Consider the following 16849-nt stretch of genomic DNA (forward strand, 5'->3'; position numbering starts at 1 on the left):
AAGATCCAATGTCTAGAAAAGACCACGGAAGAGCTGAAACGCCATAACGCGGAGTTGGAGGATAGGAACAGAAGAGGTAACATCAAGATCTTTGGCGTTCCAGAGAATTCCGAAAAAGATGCGGATTCCTGCGTGGCATTCCTTGAATCATGGATTCCCATGATCACCAAATTGGACTTCCCACACAGCCTTGAACTGGATAGGGCACACAGGATCCCCACCTTCACTACCAAGAGCTCCAATGGCCCCAGACCATTGATCTGCAAACCGCTCAGATTTCAGCACGTTGAGATGATCCTTAAATTCGCAAGAAGAAACCACTCCATCTCGTGGGAAGGCTATAGAATCATCTTCACACAAGACTACTCAAGAGATACGGTGGCAATCCGCAAAGGTTTCCTGGAGCTCAGAGACAAGCTAAGATCCAAAAGCATTTCTTTCTCCTTTGCTGGTCCAGCGAAATTCAGGGTTGTAATTAACGGCCACCCGAGATTCTTCACAGACCCCAAAGTCCTTGCTGATCTTCTGGAAGACCGTCGCGAACAAGAAAGGGACCTGGCGTCCGGTCTCTCGAACAAGAGGAAGACATGATCTCACTCTCAATCTGGCTCAACCTCAAAATGTCACGATCATTCTTGTTTCAATTCTATCTTCAATATCCTAATTCCGTAATTGAATTTCTTCGCCGTCTTGACGCTGTTGATAGCGGTCGCTCCCCAAGCTCCCTGCTCGGGCTAGTATCGTTGTGCTGCGCTCCTTAACCAGACCTGCTCTCTCTTATATCTGCTTTAACGCGATTTGCTTTGCCTACATTAAAACGGAATCTCAGGGTGTTTTGCCAACTTTAGCACGATAATTTATTTTGACGCTGCTGTAACGCTAATTATATGATTTTGCTTCACTTGATCAGGAAATAGTTCATAGTAGCGCTTTTGCATACATTGTCTCATCATTGCATTGATCTTTGTGGCTGTGTTTACTTTCCTATCCGCTGCCATTTTGTTGTTGTTGTGCCTGCAAGCCCGTCCTCTAGAGCCCGCCCCGCCTCCCAATTGAGCCTCCCTCCCACTGACTGCATAGGCCGCTCCCGAACTCGGAAGCGCTGTGACCGTCTCGACGCTGTTGATAGCGATCGCTCCCTGCTCGGGCTGGTATCGTTGTGCTGCGCTCCTTAACCAGACCTGCTGTCTCTTATATCTGCTTTAACGCGATTTGCTTTGCCTACATTAAAACGGAATCTCGGGCGTTTTGCCAACTTTAGCACGATAATTTATTTTGACGCTGCTGTAACGCTAATTATATGATTTGGCTTCACTTGATCAGGAAATAGTTCATAGTAGCGCTTTTGCATACATTGTCTCATCATTGCATTGATCTTTGTGGCTGTGTTTACTTTCCTATCCGCTGCCATTTTGTTGTTGTTGTGCCTGCAAGCCCGTCCTCTAGAGCCCGCCCCGCCTCCCAGCTGGGCCTCCCTCCCACTGACTGCATAGGCCGCTCCCGTACTCGGAAGCGCTGTGACCGTCTCGACGCTGTTGATAGCGGTCGCTCCCCAAGCTCCCTGCTCCGGCTGGTATCGTCTTGCTGCGCTCCTTAACCAGACCTGCTGTCTCTTATATCTGCTTTAACGCGATTTGCTTTGCCTACATTAAAACGGAATATCTGAAAGAGACACGTTAGTGATAGATTCCTTACCTTAGAATATCCCCAGGCGTCAGACTGGATCCGGAAATTTTTGCGTAGCAATACCCCTGCGCGCTGGTAGGCGTCGTCTGCGGCTCCGCGTCCGTCGTCGGCGTCGTGAGCGCCGGGATGACGTCATCGGAGTATATAGACGGCGCCCATGCGCGCTGACGTCAGTTCTTCTTTTTTCCGCGCCAGCTAGCGCAGATCCGGAAGAAGCTCTACCCCCAGTCACTTTTTGACTGAAAACTTTTTTGATCTTTTTGATCCTCTAGTTAGTCGATTCTCGACTATCGGTGCCAGGGATGCCCGGGTTCAAGCCTTGCTCGAAGTGCGGCCGACTCATGTCGGTCACGGACCCCCATCGCCGGTGCCTGAAGTGCTTAGGCCTCAACCACGACGATCGAACCTGCTCCGACTGCCGGGCCCTGACGTCGAAGGCTAGGCGGGAGCGGTCCCGCAAGCGTCTCGAGCTGAGGCAGTCGGCCCCGCGCCGCTCCAGGTCCCGGTCCCGGTCCCACGGGAGGTCGAGGGAGAGGTCGCGAGGTCGGAGTCATCGACGTTCCGGGAGTGGACACCGATCGTCTGGTTCCAAGTCCTCAGGTAAGAGGCATGAGAGGTCGGAGCGACACCATCGGTCCTCCGACCCGCCCCGTCGCTCGCTCGATGCGACCGGGGACTCGGGCGACACCGCCCACGCGGCTCCGCGGGAGTCGCAAGCGTCGCCGCCTGCCCCACACCTTCGGGTCCCTGGGCACGGCGCGTCGCAGGAGGAGGTCGAGAGGTACCTCATGGCCATGAGGGCCCTCCCTCCTCAGTCGGTTCCCGTGGCGCCTTCGGGCCGATCGGCTCCGTCTGGAGGTCCTTCCGGGTCGGGCGCTTCGGCCCCGACGACGTCGGGTGCTTCGGCCCTGGCGCCGCTGGCGACTTCGGTCCCGGCGCCGCGCGACCTCGCTGGATCCGGCTCCGGATCCGGGACCTCGCCGGTCGACCCTACGACCTCGCCGGCGACGTCTCTTCAGGTGTCGTCCCCGGCAGCCGACGTGGTTGCCGACCCCAATGCTTCCTACGGTCCTGCTCAGGTGTCGGAGGGGCGCCGCTGGGCGCCGATTCCGTCGGCCGTCGGAGAGTTCTTTCTCCACAAGGAGGCCCTGGCTGTTCATCCTGGTCTCCAGGAGCCGGGTGACGAGGAGCAATGGGAGGGGTCCGAGGACCCTCTGGCACGTGATTGCCAGTCTCATCAGGACTGGACATATGAGCTTGGGGAGGCCAGTGGTATTGACACCTCGCCAGACACTGGATTTACGTCGCCCCCGACTGTGGCTTCGGAGGCGGGTTCTGCTTACAGTGTAGTGTTGACGAAGGCAGCTAAGGCCCTAAACCTTGAGCTCCCCGTCGCGGCCGTGAGGACTAATCTCCTCACTGAGGTACTCAGACAGCAGTCCGGCTCCGCGGAGCCCCTTCTGCCGTTCAATGAGGCCTTGTGTGACGTTCTGCTGGGCACTTGGTCCAAGCCCGCCACAGGCCCCCCTGTGGACAGGAACGTGGCCAGACGCTACCGCCCGGCACCGGGCGACCCTTGCTTTTTGTCCACCCACCCACCCCCGAGAGTCTGGTCATCCAGGCCTCCAACTCCCAGACCGCATTCCCGTCGGCCCCGCCCGACAGGGAATCCAAGAGATATGAGCAGTTCGGGAAGAAGGTCTTCTCGTCTGTGAGCCTAGGGCTCCGGTCAGTGAACACCAACTGTCTCTTGGGCCGCTACACCCACACTCTGTGGGACACGGTTGCGGAGGTGCTGCCACAATGCCCTGAGGAGGTCAGGGCTAAACTCAGCCAAACCCTTGCGGACGGCCGAGATGCGGCACGCTTTTCCATCCGGTGTGGGCTGGATACCACGGACTCACTGGGCAGGGCGATGGCAACGACGGTGGCGGTTCGACGCCACGCCTGGTTGAGGTCCGCCAATTTCTCGGCCGATGTCCAGGCCACTCTCCTGGACATGCCGTTTGATGGCCGTCGCCTCTTCGGCGACAAGGCAGACCATGCGCTGGAACGTTTTAAGGACTCCAGGGCCACGGCCAAGTCCTTGGGCCTTGCGGCCCCACGCCAGCAATCGGGTGCCTTTCGCTCCTTTCGTGGCCACGGAAGGGGCGCCCCACCACGGACCGTCAGCCACGCGCCGCAGAATGTTCAGCAACGCGGTGGCGGCCGTGGGAACCGCCGTGGCGGTGGTCGGGGCCAGCGGCGAGGCCAGTCCACACCTCCCTCAGCAGCCCCCGCCTCAAAACCTTCCTAGTCCGAGTTTTCAGGCCCATGTGACGCCTGTGGGAGGCAGGGTTCGCCATCACCTCTCCCACTGGCATACAGTCACTTCGGACAGGTGGGTGCTGCAAATTGTCCGAAGGGGTTTCTCCCTCCCCTTCGAGTCTTCCCCTCCATCCATGCCACCTCAATACCACCGTGTGTCGGGGGATCACTTGCAACTTCTGCAAGGGGAAGTTTCGGCCCTCTTGGCCAAGAGGGCCATCGAGCGCATTCCTGGGCCAGAAGTAGGACGTGGCTGTTACTCCCACTACTTTCTGGTACCCAAGAAGGGCAAAGGGGGCCTACGCCCTATCTTGGATCTGCGGAACGTCAACGGCTTCCTCCGGACGGAGAAGTTCAAGATGCTCACTTTGGCTCAGGTCCTGGCTGCCCTGGACCCAGGAGACTGGATGGTAGCGTTGGACTTGCAGGACGCCTATTTCCACATCCCCGTCCTGCCGGCCCACCGGCGTTACCTGCGGTTCACGGTAGGCCTAGAGCACTTTCAGTTTACCGTGCTCCCCTTCGGCCTTACCAGCGCCCCACGGGTGTTCACGAAGGTGATGGCGGTGGTCGCAGCCCATCTGCGCAGGCAAGGGGTATCAGTCTTCCCCTACCTCGACGACTGGTTGTTGAAGGCGGGCTCGCCCCAGACAGTCGTCAGCCACCTCCAGACTACGGCCGACCTCCTGCACTTGCTGGGGTTCTCCATCAATGTGCCGAAGTCACACCTGTGTCCCTCTCAGAAGCTCCTCTTCATCGGAGCGGTTCTCGACTCGGCGCAGTTTCGGGTTTACCCACCCGAGCAGCGGGTTCGGGATATTCAGGCTCTGATTCCTATCTTCGGGCCGTTATCCCGGGTCTCGGTCAGGTTGACGCTGCGGCTTCTGGGACTGATGGCCTCCTGCATCCTTCTGGTGCGTCACGCCAGGTGGCGGATGCGGGCTCTGCAGTGGGACCTGAAGTTTCAGTGGGCCCAGCATCAGGGCAACCTGTCCGATCATGTCCTGATCTCGGAGGGCACTGCGAAGCAACTGCAGTGGTGGCTCACGGACCGCGACTGGGTCAGTGGCAGACCCCTCTCTCTACCCCAGCCGGAGCACGTAGTTGTGACGGACGCGTCCCTCCAGGGCTGGGGAGGCCACATGGGAGAGGCGGAGATCAGAGGCCTCTGGTCTCCGGCGGAGTCCCGGCTCCACATCAACCTTCTGGAGCTGCGGGCGATTCGTCTTGCACTGAAGGCATTCCTCCCCTCTGTCAGGGGGAGCGTGGTGCAAGTGTTCACCGACAACACCACCGCCATGTGGTACTGCAACAAACAGGGCGGGGTGGGGTCGTGGACCCTTTGCCAGGAGGCTCTGCGCCTCTGGCAGTGGCTGGAACATCAGGGCGTGACTCTGGTGGTTCAACACCTGGCAGGTTCTCTGAATGCCAGGGCGGACGAACTCAGCCGCCGGTGCATGATGGATCACGAATGGCGTCTGAACTCGGACGTGGCGCAAGGTCTCTTTCGACAGTGGGGAGAGCCTTGGTTAGATCTATTCGCCACAGAAGAGAACGCGCAATGTCAGCAGTTCTGCGCGTTGGAGTTTCCAAGGCGGCACTCGCTCGGAGACGCTTTTCGTCGCGAGTGGAGCTGCGGCCTGTTGTACGCCTTTCCGCCTATACCACTTCTGCCCAGAGTGCTGAAGAAGATCAGGCGCGACCGGGCCCACGTTATCCTTGTGGCTCCGGACTGGGCTCGAAGATACTGGTATCCCGAGCTACTCAGCATGTCAGTCGATCCCCCGATTCGTCTGCCTCTTCGGGAGGACCTTCTGTCGCAGCAGCAGGGGACGGTCCTGCACCCGAACCTGTCCAGTCTCCACCTACAAGCTTGGAGATTGAGCGGCGGCAGTTGAGGCCATTTGACTTGCCTCCCGAAGTCTGTGACATCATTCTGGCAGCCAGGCGTCCCTCCACAAAGTCGGTATACGCCTGCCAGTGGAATAGATTTGTGGCATGGTGCGCAGCAAAGGCTGTGGATCCCCTCTCTGCACCCCTTTCGGAAGTGCTGCTCTTTCTTCTTTCCCTTGCCCAGCAGGGCTCTGCTCTGGGCACTCTTAAGGGGTACCTTTCTGCTCTTTCAGCCTTCTTGAGGCTACCTGATCAGCCTTCTTTGTTCAAGTCCCCTATAGTGAGTAGATTTCTGAAGGGCATCACGCACATGTTCCCTCCTGTTCCCTTCGTGATGCCCCAGTGGGACTTGAATCTTGTTCTCACCTATCTGATGTGTGCTCCCTTTGAGCCACTTCATAACTGTCCTCTTCAGCGTAAGGAGACGAAGACGGCCTTCCTGGTTGCCATCACCTCTGCCAGGAGGGTGAGTGAGCTCCAGGCTCTTTCTTCTTCTCCGCCTTTCCTGTCTGTTCATCCTGATAAGGTGGTGTTGCGTACACGACCTTCATTTCTGCCCAAGGTTGTCACGGCCTTCCACATCGGGCAGTCCATCACCTTGCCCACCTTCTTTCCGCCTCCGCATCCCTCGAAAGAGGAGGAGAGGCTCCACCGTCTGGATCCAAAACGTGCGCTCTCCTACTACCTGGACCGCACTCGCCAATTCCGGGTGGATGACCAACTCTTCGTTGGTTACGTGGGCGCGAAGAAGGGAAAGGCTGTACACAAGAGGACCATCTCCAGGTGGATCATCTTGTGCATCCAAGCATGCTACTCCATGGCGAGGAAGGAGCCCCCGGCTGGATTGCGGGCTCACTCCACTCGGGCCACGGCAACGACAACTGCCCTGGGCCGCGGTGTCCCCCTGCAGGACATCTGTCAGGCAGCCACGTGGGCCTCGCTGCACACGTTTGCAAGACACTACTGCCTGGACAGTCAAGTCCGGAGGGATGGCTTCTTTGGCCGTTCCGTCCTCCAGGACTTTCTGGTGTGATATTGGTTCGCAGACCCACCACCGGGGTTGGTATTGCTGGGGTATCTATTCTAAGGTAAGGAATCTATCACTAACGTGTCTCTTTCAGATGCACAAGTTACTACTTGTGTAACGATATATCTGTAAGAGACATTAGTTAGTGATAGATTCCTTACCGCCCTCCCATCCTCCCCGTTCTGCGAACCGATATTTAGGGTTAAGGTCATCCCCTTTCAGGGCCCTAGTTTCAATGGCACCAGTGTTAGTTCTATCATGGCTCTGCGTATCTGGCGCGGAAAAGCTGTGTTATCAGAACTGACGTCAGCGCGCATGGGCGCCGTCTATATACTCCGATGACGTCATCCCGGCGCTCACGACGCCGACGACGGACGCGGAGCCGCAGACGACGCCTACCAGCGCGCAGGGGTATTGCTACGCAAAAATTTCCGGATCCAGTCTGACGCCTGGGGATATTCTAAGGTAAGGAATCTATCACTAACTAATGTCTCTTACAGATATATCGTTACACAAGTAGTAACTTGTGCCTCAGGGCGTTTTGCCAACTTTAGCACAATAACTTATTTTGACGCTGCTGTAACGCTAATTATATGATTTGGCTTCACTTGATCAGGAAATAGTTCATAGTAGCGCTTTTGCATACATTGTCTCATCTTTGCATTGATCTTTGTGGCTGTGTTTACTTTCCTATCCGCTGCCATTTTGTTGTTGTTGTGCCTGCAAGCCCGTCCTCTAGAGCCCGCCCCGCCTCCCAGCTGAGCCTCACTCACCCTTCCCCCCCACTACCTATTTATGACAGATGTTTTTGCGTGCAGCGTTCACGCGCAGGGGTCGCACCCCATGCGTGCCGAAGGTACGCCAAAGGTAAGCCCGTCTACGCCCGTCCGTGCCTGGACCGGGCCCAGCGCCAGACCCCCTGGTCCTCGCAAAACCCACTCCACCCGCATAACGTATGACGCCGCTACCCTCTTTGCCCTCAACCCTGGACGCTCTCCACAATGCTCCGAAGCTGCCCCAGGACGCACCCACGGTCCCTTTGCCTGCCACTCCTGCAAGTTCACCTGCTCCAGGACCCACACCAAATCCACTTCCTCCAAACACAGCTCCGACTCTAACCACCTGAAGTGCATCCTTCTGAACACCCGCTCGGTCCACAGACACGCCACTGAACTCTGGGACCTACTCGACACTGCGTCACCGGACATAGCCTTCCTTACAGAAACCTGGATGAACACATCATCAGCACCCGACATCGCCTTAGCCATCCCGGACGCTTACAAGATCATCCGAAAAGACCGCACCAATCAAACAGGAGGAGGCATCACCATCATCCATAGGAACACCATCAAAATCACGACCAGCTCCGACGTTAATCTTGCAACCGCCAAACATCTCCACTTCCAGATCCACACTGACCCTAGGACCACACTTAGAGGCACCCTCATCTACAGGCCTCCAGGAACCCGTACAGAATTCAGCGATGACATCACTGACTTCGTCAGCCCACATGCCCTCGCCTCCGAGAACTACATTCTACTAGGAGACCTCAACTTCCACCTTGAAAACAAATACGACCGCAACACCACCACCCTTCTGGACAACCTGGCCAATCTCGGACTCAAACAACTTGTTGACACGCCCACCCACTTAGCCGGACACACGCTCAACCCTATCTTCACCTCCAGCAAGCACATTTCCTTCGATCGCACCACAGCTCTCCATTGGACGGACCACAGTTGTGTTCACTTCAGCTACAAAACCACCTTGACCCACAACCCCCCACAACCTATTCCTCGGAGAAACTGGAACAAAATTACCTCCGACCAACTCCTCACATCACTCAACCAATACCGTCCCACCCTCTCATTGGACCCAAACCAAGCGGCCACCAAACTCAAGCAATGGATCACCCACAGCGCTGACGAATTAGCACCCCTGAAAAACCACCAGATCAAATCAGGCAGCAAAAAGGCTCCCTGGTTCAATGATGTCCTTAAAAAATCCAAGAAGCTATGCCCCACCCTAGAGAAAACATGGAGAAAAAACCCAACCACCGACAACATGGCCACCCTCAAGGCAGCCACCCGCAAACACCACCAACTGATTCGATCCTCCAAGAAATCAGCACTCCAGGATCGACTCGACAACAAAGCCCATATCAGCAAGGAACTTTTCAACATCGTCAAAGAATTCACCAACCCCACCGCAGCATCTAACGACATCACTCCCTCCCGAAACCTCTGTGATGCGTTATCCTCCTTCTTCCACAACAAAATTGCCGACATTCACAACAGCTTCGAGAACACTCCCTGCGAACAACCCTCCCCACCCCCCTCAGAACATACACCGCCATCTAACAACCTCAACGCCTGGAACTCAATCACCACGGAAGACACCATCCGCCTAATGAACTCAATCCACTCTGGCTCGCCAACTGACCCCTGCCCCCACTACATCTTCAACAAAGCTGACTCCATCATCACACCCCACCTCCGTGATGTCATCAACTGCTCTTTCAACTCTGCCACCTTCCCAGAAAGCTGGAAACACGCTGAGCTCAGCGCCCTCCTGAAGAAACCCACAGCAGACCTCTCTGAACTTAAAAACTACCGACCCATATCCCTCCTCCCATTCCCCGCCAAAGTCATTGAGAAAGCCGTCAACAGCCAGCTCGCCGCCTTCCTTGAATCCAACAACTCCCTCGATCCCTCTCAGTCCGGATTTCGAGCCAAACACAGCACCGAAACCGCCCTCATCGCAGCAACAGATGACATCCGTACACTACTGTATAACGGAGAAACAGTGGCCCTCATTCTACTTGACCTCTCCGCCGCTTTCGACACAGTCTGTCAGAGCACCCTTATACAACGCCTCACCAACATCGGCATACAAGGAAAAGCCTTGGACTGGATCATCTCATTCCTCTCCGGGAGAACTCAAAGAGTCCGTCTCCCCCCATTCAACTCAGAGGCCACTGAAGTCATCTGTGGCGTACCACAAGGATCATCACTCAGTCCCCCCCTCTTCAACGTTTACATGAGCCCACTCGCATCCATCGCGTGCCAACACAACCTTAACATCATCTCCTACGCCAACGACACCCAGTTAATCCTTTCCCTCACGAAAGACCCTAACACCGCCAAAACCAATCTTCACAAAGGCATGAAAGAAATAGCTGAATGGATGAAACACAGCCGCCTAAAACTCAACTCAGACAAAACGGAGGTGCTCATCCTAGGATCTTCCCCCTCTGCCTGGGACGACTCTTGGTGGCTTCCGCTCTGGGCACAGCACCCATACCCACAGACCACGCACGTAACATTGGCTTCATCCTAGACTCCTCTCTCTCGATGTCCAGACAAGTCAACGCAGTCTCATCCTCCTGCTTCAACGTACTTCGTATTCTCAAAAAGATCTTCCGCTGGATCCCCCCCCCCCCCCGAGACAAGAAAGACTGTCACCCACGCTCTGGTCACGAGTCGACTGGATTATGGTAACACACTATACGCCGGAATCACAGCAAAATTACAGAAAAAACTCCAAGCATCCAAAACGCATCAGCGAGACTCATATTGGACATCCCTCGCCAAGATCACATTACCGGACACCTAAAAGACCTCCACTGGATTCCCGTCAACAAGAGAATTACGTTCCTTCTCCTCACCCACGCACACAAGGCCCTCTACAAACTAGGACCCGAATGCCTCAACACACCCACCCGCCAACTAAGATCCTCCAATCAAGCCCTCGCCGCAGTACCGCGCATCCGAAAATCCACCATGGGTGGCAGATCCTTCTCCTTCCTGGCGGCCAAGACCTGGAACTCACTCCCCACTCACCTCCGCCTTACTCAGAACCACATCTCCTTCAGAAAAGAACTTAAAACCTGGCTATTCGACAAAAAATAAACCCCCCCCCTCCCCAAGCTCCTTGAGACCCTCTGGGTGAGTAGTGCGCTATATAAATCCCTGAACTTGAACTTGAACTTATTGTTCGACCTCCTGCCTAGTGTGCCTATTTGTTCTTAGTAGTGTGCAATTGTTTCCTTTGCTGGTCACTTCCCTGCGGATGCAGGTACCCACAACTGTACTGTGAGTAGGCCTCGAGCCCTAATATATTATCGTACTTTTATGTTCTATTTACGCATGATGTATGATCCGCACTAAGGTCAATGTTTTTCCTTAAAGTTTGCCTATCTGCGGAGGATGTAGCTGCAGCTTTAATGCAAATAGGCCGGTGCCCCGATATAGCGTGGTACTATTGTTGCTCTTCATTGATCTGTATTGCTCTTTATTGCTCTCCGACACTGAAAGTTCTATATGCTATAGTTATATTCGTTTCGCCTTACCGCATAATGCCTTGATATCTAATCACCGCCCATGTTCACTGTTGTAATTAATGGGTCTTTCCTCTCAGCGTCGCTGCAGTTTGTACTGGTTAAGATATGTAAAAGTTACCGAGTTTATTACTTCCATTACATTATCATAGTCTAGGGAAGCTATTAACTACCATCCATTTATCCCTGACTTCTGCCTTGCACGGGACTGCCGTCGCACTCCCGATGTACGTATATGGGGGGAGGGGAGGGTGGGACAGGGGGAGGGGGGTGGGGGTGGGGCGGACAGGGAGGGGAGAAAATGGAGCTAAAAGAGTTCAAAGATCCTTAGTCTTTTTTTCTGTTTTGTACTGTTTTTTACTTATGTTTACCTATTCCACATGTGTCAGGTGTATTTCGTTGCAGTCCACTGTACCTTCACACGATGGCCCACACGTTGCCCGCGCTGAGCAGCTTGGGGAGCTACCCACTGTCTTCCTTAGATCACAGCGTACTTTCTCAGCGATACTCCGCAACCCCAATGGCTAAGACTAAATCACTAGCCGATGATCTCACGATAGTCTCTCTTAATGTTAAGGGCCTCAACCATCCGGTAAAAAGGAGGAAAGTTCTCGAGTATATTACCAAATCTAAGGGGGACATTATTTTACTTCAAGAAACCAAATTGTCCGAGGATGATCTACGCTTTTTGAACATCCATTGGGCGTCACACATCCTGTCTTCACCAGCTACTCACTAAAAAGGGGGGGTTATTACCCTCTTAGCGAAAAAAGCTAACCTTACCCTAGTCTCACACTCCCTTGACGAAGTAGGTAGACTCTCCATTACTAATCTTCTAAGGGAAGATGACCCCATTCATGTACTAAATATCTCAGCCCAAATGCAGAAAGGAGGAGGCGGCGTGGAAGAGAGCAGCAGATCAGCACGGGAGAAGAGAAAGAACAGGAAGTTAGAGAAGGAGGTGGGTGGAAGAGAGGAGCAGATCAGCACAGCAGAAGAGAACAGGGAGTTAAAGAAGGAGGTGGGTGGAAGAGAGCAGCAGATTAGCACAGGAGAAGAGAACAGGAAGTTAAAGAAGGAGGTGGGGTTGAAGAGAGCAGCAGAACAGCACGGGAGAAGAGAACAGGGAGGTAGAGAAGGAGGCGGGTTGAAGAGAGCAGCAGATCATCTCTAGAGAAGATAAGTGAACAGGGAATTAGAGAAGGAGGTAGGTGGAAGAGAGCAGCATAACAGCACAGCAGAAGAGAACATGGAGTTAAAGAAGGAGGTGGGTGGAAGAGAGCAGCAGAGTAGCAGGAGAAGAGAACAGGGAGTTAAAGAAGGAGGTGGGGTTGAAGAGAGCAGCAGAACAGCACGGGAGAAGAGAACAGGGAGGTAGAGAAGGAGGCGGGTTGAAGAGAGCAGCAGATCATCTCTGGAGAAGAGAAGTGATCAGGAAGTTAGACAAGGAGGTGGGTGGAAGAGACCAGCATAATAGCACAGCAGAAGAGAATATGGAGTTAGAGAAAGAGGCGAGTGGAAGAGAACAGCAGATTAGCGCAGGAGAAGAAAATAGGGAGTTAAAGAAGGAGGCAGGTTGGAAGAGAGCAGCAGATCAGCACAGGAGAAGAGAACGGAGTTAGAGAAGGAGGCAGGGTGGAAGAGAGCAGCAGATCAGCACGGGAGAAGAGAAGAGAACAGGGAGTTAGAGAAGGAGTTGGCTGGAAGAGAGGGAGGGCGATAGATGGAGGGAGGGCGATAGATAGAGGGAGGGCGATGGAGGGAGGGCGATAGATAGGTAGAGGGAAGGCAATAGATAGAGGGAGGGGGATAGATAGATAGATAGAGGGAGGGCCATAGAGGGAGGGCGATAGAGGGGGGCAATTGATAGATAGAGTGAGGGAGGGCGATAGAGTGAGGGGGGGCGATACATAGGTAGAGTGAGTGAGGGCAGTAGAGTGAGTGAGGGCGGTAGAGTGAGTGAGGGCGGTAGAGTGAGTGAGGGCGGTAGAGTGAGTGAGGGCGGTAGAGTGAGTGAGGGCGGTAGAGTGAGTGAGGGCGGTAGAGTGAGTGAGGGCGGTAGAGTGAGTGAGAGTGGTAGAGTGATGAGAAAGGGTAAATCTTGACCCTTTCGGTCAGTGGTCACCATCTCGAGTGTGGACGCAAATCACCAACACAGCATTCCACTGAGAGAGGAGGAATAAAGATGTAAGATACCAGAATTTCAAGTTGGAGTGGCACGTTTATTTTTAGTTCATAAGCAGAAAAATAAATGCATATCAGTTCAAGCTACAATGCAAATTCCTACAAGAGATCCAGACTTCGCCCTGTCTGGAGTAAATGCTAGATGACAAATGCTCAAAATATCTCAAGGCAAAACTGGAATAAAACTGTATTAAAAGTATTGTATGTATTATGTATTAAAACTCCTTGATCTCCTCCTCACCTTGGCATGCAAGGTTGTTCTGTGTAAGTGGAAGAACCCTTCAGAGGTGACATTCAAAATGTGGCAAGATTGGCTGTCCTTCCTAAGAGGTGCAGATAACCCTGTGTTACACTCTTCAACGAGCCGCGTCTCCCATAAAAAGCTCTGGAGGGCCCTGGATGCTTCCTCCTTTTCGTTTGATCCCCCTTAGAGTAATGATCTAGCCTCTAGTCATCCTGTCCTAACCAGCAATCCCGCGAGTTAATGCTTGTCCCGAAAACGCGCAATCTGATGGTCCCGCAACTGAGATTGGATTGATATATGTATGATTTGTATGTCACAACATGACCACTGCTGATGTCTCTTTTTGTTTATTTAGGTTTGTCCATGTCACTTATGAGTAAATGATTCACCCACCATTTTCCTTTTTTTATACTTTGCCTGTTCAGGCCTCGAATATGTTGAATCATTGTAATATCCTTTTTACCTCTTTGATCCTTATTGTACTGTATTGTCTTGTACTTGTTTTGTTCCTGATTTGAAATAAAAATGATTTGAAATAAAAAAAAAATGTATTAAAAGGAACACGGTCATAGATGATCAAAGATCCTACGCTACTGAGTACCATTGATATAGAACTCTAGTGCCTAAGGGCAAAATATCTAGGACAGATCTATTCTCACAGATTATACATTTCTATCAGGACCCTGAATTATGGGGTCAAGGCAAGGAAGGCTCAAGTAGAATTAGCTCAAAATAAAACATTTTGCTATTAAATTCAGTGTCTGGTGGTATCTAGGAATGAGCATAAGTAAGGGTAAAAGCCCAGGCAAAAAATACAAAGTCTGACAAAAACAAGAGAAAGGGGGACACACACCATAAGGAGAAAAGAGACTCAATAGAAAATACTATATGATAAAGTACAAAGTTTAGGTATCTAGGAATGAGACCAGTCACCTAATGTCTAAAAAGGTCTACCCTACAGGGAATTAGCTATAAAGAGAGATAGCTAAAGGGTCAGAGATCTAGAGCGACAGAAGGGTTATCTGCCCTGGGAGATCCACAACCTGAGAGAGGCGTCGGTGTCCCAAGTCAGATATTCGGCTAGCCGGAGAACAGACCACGCTCAATGCCAGGCATCCGCAGGAAAGTTCTGCCTTCTTATTGTGAGGGTGGATCTTTTATACCTAAAATCACAGAACTAACACTGTCCTGACGTATTTCCTGACGCAGGTGGCTTGACCGCATTGTCCTAGGACAGTGGCGGCGGTCAGGTGTCCTAACGGTTGGTTGGCCATGCTTGACCGCAGAACATAAACAAAGACTTCTTGTCCTGTACATATTTCTAAAATTATATGTGAGAGCGGAACTTACAATAGGTACTGCTATTGCGAGAGGTTGCAGCTTTTACTTTGTGCAAGCAATGTTTCAAAATAATGTTTCAGTGGAAAGTACCACGATGTGTCAATCTGCACCAGCTGGGTCTTGTGTACGTGTGAGAGGGCGTTGGTCTTGAGGCTGTGGAAAATTTCTGTACTTTACGGCCGGCCAATTTACCACATTGTTTTTCAATGCACCAGAACTGCAGGTTTAACATCAGAGTGGGCCTAGTGCATTTTGTTACCCTAAGAGATTTGGCCTTTGCCTTGGGTCTATAACCCCAGGATTCAGGGAGTTTGTGGGATTTTAGTTTGCTGATCATGCATAGCAAAATTGAGGGTTTAAAGCATATTTTCAGGTTCTCTCTGGTAGGGCCATATGTGGCATTTTCACCATCAAGGCAGATAAGAGGTGCCCTTTTTGGTGATCAGATGGTAGAGCGTGATTTTAACCCTTCATCAGTGAGGGCGGTAGAGTTGTAGAGTGAGGGCGGTAGAGTGAGGGAGGTAGGGGCGGTAGAGTGAGGGCGGTAGAATGAGGGTGTGAGGGTGGTAGAGTGAGGGCAGTTGAGTGGTAGAGTGAGCGCGGTATAGTGAGAGTGGTAGAGTGAGTGTGGTAGAGTGAGGACAGTAGAGTGGTAGAGGGAGGGCAGTATAGTGAGGGCAGTAGAGTAGTAGAGTGAGGGCGGTAGAGTCAGGGTGGTAGAGTGGTAGAGTGAGGGCAGTAGAGTGAGGACGGTAGAGTGGTAGAGTGAGGGCGGTAGAGTGAGGGTGTGAGGGCGGTAGAGTGAGGGCGGTGGTGTGAGGGCGGTAGAGTGAGGGCGGTAGAGTGAGGGCGTGAGGGCGGTAGAGTGAGGGTGGTAGAGTGAGGGCAGTAGAGTGGTAGAGTGAGGGCGGTAGAGTGAGGGCGGTAGAGTGATGGCGGTAGAGTGAGGGCAGTAGAGTGAGGGCGGTAGAGTGAGGGTGGTAGAGTGAGGACAGTAGAGTGGTAGAGTGTGGGCGGTATAGTGAGGGCTGTAGAGCGGTAGAGTGAGGGTGGTAGAGCGGTAGAGTGAGGGTGGTAGAGTGAGGGCGGTAGAGTGATGGCGGTAGAGTGAGGGCGGTAGAGTGAGGGGGGTAGAGTGGTAGAGTGATGGCGGTAGAGTGAGGGCAGTAGAGTGAGGGTGTGAGGGCGCTAGAGTGAGGGTGGTAGAGTGACGGCAGTAGAGTGGTAGAGTGGTAGAGTGAGGGCGGTAGAGTGAGGGCGGTAGAGCGGTAGAGTGAGGGTGGTAGAGTGAGGGCAGTAGAGTGGTAGTGTGCGGGCGGTAGAGTGAGGACGGTAGAGCGGTAGAGTGAGGACGGTAGAGTGGTAGAGTGAGGGCAGTAGAGTGGTAGAGTGCAGGCGGTAGAGTGAGGACGGTCGAGTTATAGAGTGAGGGCGGTAGAGTGAGGGCGGTGGTGTGAGGGCAGTAGAGTGAGGGCGGAAGAGTGAGGGCGATAGAGTGGTAGAGTGAGGGTGGTAGAGTGGTAAAGTGAGGGCGGTAGAGTGAGGGCAGTAGAGTGAGGGCGGTAGAGTGAGGGTGGTAGAGTGAGGGCAGTAGAGTGGTAGAGTGAGGGCGGTAGAGTGAGGGTGGTAGAGCGGTAGAGAGGGTGGTAGAGCGGTAGAGTGAGGGCGGTAGAGTGGTAGAGGGAGGGCAGTAGAGTGGTAGAGTGAGGGCAGTAGTGTGGTAGAGTGCGGGCGGTAGAGTGAGGACGGTAGAGTGGTAGAGTGAGGACGGTAGAGTGGTAGAGTGAGGGCGGTAGAGTGGTAGAGTGAGGGCGGTAGAGTGGTAGAG

This window comes from Lissotriton vulgaris, chromosome 4_1, assembly GCF_964263255.1.
Source record: "Lissotriton vulgaris chromosome 4_1, aLisVul1.2, whole genome shotgun sequence".
NCBI classification, from domain to species: domain Eukaryota; kingdom Metazoa; phylum Chordata; class Amphibia; order Caudata; family Salamandridae; genus Lissotriton; species Lissotriton vulgaris.